At 34.8% G+C, this 2064-nt stretch overlaps 1 long non-coding RNA gene across 1 annotated transcript in view; it reads right to left on the bottom strand.

Annotated features, from left to right (window-relative positions):
• The window catches only part of LOC107104932, a 6755-nt gene that overhangs the window by 786 nt on the left and 3905 nt on the right, over positions 1–2064 (bottom strand). The window contains exon 2 of the long non-coding RNA XR_001482305.1: positions 1145–1261. This is a non-coding gene — a long non-coding RNA (uncharacterized LOC107104932). The remainder of the gene's footprint in view (positions 1–1144; positions 1262–2064) is intronic.

The raw sequence follows: 2064 nt of genomic DNA, 5'->3' as shown, positions 1-2064 counted from the left end.
GTTATTACATCATGTTCTACTCACCCATATGAGTTTTGTGTCATTTGGAGCTGTTCTGAAGATATTCCGTTAGTTTATATTCAAGTAATATCTTCCTATGGGCAACGAGTTGAAGGCACAAACTAAACTGTTTATAATTTAACATTTATGGTACGCCAGCATTCATAACATGTAGGATTCATTTTACGGGGATGTTTCCATCAGCAGGAACAGGCAGACTAGGATAGATAGGAAGATGAACACAATAATGTACAGAGAGAGTCTGGATATAAATCTATTCCAGGGGGTTCTTAATCTCAACTGGGGAAATTATTCAAAATATTCTAGAGGTACATTTTGGAATCCTTTTGAAGAACTGGAGACATCTGAAAATGGCTGTGCACAGATGTTTCCTGTCAAACCTGATGGATCAGACTAGGTGTGTTAGGCTTCTAGCATGAAATTTAAAAAGAACAGAGGTGATCATTGCTGATAATGATGGATCAACAAAGTTTCCTTGAAAGGATTTGATGCCTACCTAAATGCAATTTCTAAGTCATCTATTTATACTAAATTCACAAAAGTCTCAAAATATTGCTTTTTAACTTGTTTATACTTAAGACTACATTACAGTCTCCCTGGAACTCTACCACCATTTCAACATGAATATATTACAATATATTTCATAAGAACTTATTTCTTTTTGAGGATAATTTTAACATTATTGCGCTTTAAGTACTGGTCATTAATGTTTTTAACCTTTGCTTATCTACAGTTATCTCATCTGTCTTGTTATTTCTTCACAGAATCTGCTCAATGTCTTTTTGTGAGGTTTCTTTATCTCATTCGCAGCAATACCTCATCCAGTCGTCTGTAACACAACAGTTTCAAAAACTAGATTTTATTATTGTTATCTTAGTGTGTGTACTTAAACTGTTACAGAGGTAAATGTGTTAATTTTACAACCTGAAGCTGAAAAGACAATCTTTTTGTTTTTTTTAGTAAAGCTGCTGTTGGTGAGAAAACTCAGAAACCAATCAGCATCAGTTTAGTCTTCAGTATCTTATAGTAGAGATTTTGACTTATCAGTCAATAAGCAGGCTAAGATTAATCTGCATTTAGACCAAAAAACATTTTAAATTGATTTGTTGCACATTTTTCTCACAGTATGTGGGTAAGATGATGATTGCAGCTGATATCAAAATCCATGGCAGTATGTTGCACAGTTTTGCTCTTCGGGCACAACTTCTCTCCACTGCAGGCTGTCTGTTGGCTTGTTGGCCTGCAGGGGAAGAGATTCCATGGGAAAGTGTTAATTTCTCTTTATTGTAATAAATATAGCTGCTATCTAGTCATTCTGAAGAATGAGGTCTGTATCTCCATAAAACTTGTCAGGGAAATAATATGGAAGCATAAAGAACTCTAAAAATCACGCAGAGTTTTCTCTGATGACTGAGGACTTAATACAGTGGATGACCAGCAGTTCTGGTTCTTTGAATTGTGCTTTCCTTTCTACGAGCCATGATTATCAGAAACAGCAGAAGATAAAAATACTTCAACTTCTTGTTTTTTATGAGCTTCCGTTTTTTTTTTTGTTTTTTTTTTTTATTTCAATTACCAAAAACTAAAGATGCTTTTGTTCTGCAGTTATAGATAACCGCAGTATTAAGAGCTTCATTAAAAGATCCTTAAAACAAACTAAATCACCTATGATTTACTCACCTTCTTCCTGAGGCGGAGAAACTATGTAATTATCAGTAAATTCTTCTACAGTCTCATAGATATTTACTTCCCTCTTCTCCCATTCGGCTGTGTTCTTTTGCTCCCTTTTGGTATATCTGATCTTCTTGGTTAAATCTACTTTTCAGTAAATATCTGAGGACATTCTGATACAGCAAAGGTTGGGCTTAATTGTTCAGCTTCTTGAGTTGATGAAGTACAGCTCTACACTTGTAAACCATGTGGCATTGAAAGCTGTTTTTCAGATCTGCTTTTACTGTTGTGTTTTTTTTTGGTCATTTCCTTTGATGGCAGAAAAAAGAATAGAGGAAGTAGCAGCCCTCAAGGAAACACACTACTAGTAGA

Source organism: Cyprinodon variegatus, unplaced genomic scaffold, assembly GCF_000732505.1.
Source record: "Cyprinodon variegatus isolate N-32 unplaced genomic scaffold, C_variegatus-1.0 Scaffold1960, whole genome shotgun sequence".
In the NCBI taxonomy this organism is placed as follows: domain Eukaryota; kingdom Metazoa; phylum Chordata; class Actinopteri; order Cyprinodontiformes; family Cyprinodontidae; genus Cyprinodon; species Cyprinodon variegatus.
Note: the sequence above shows the minus strand (reverse complement) of the source record. Positions and strands in the feature narration are given on the sequence as shown.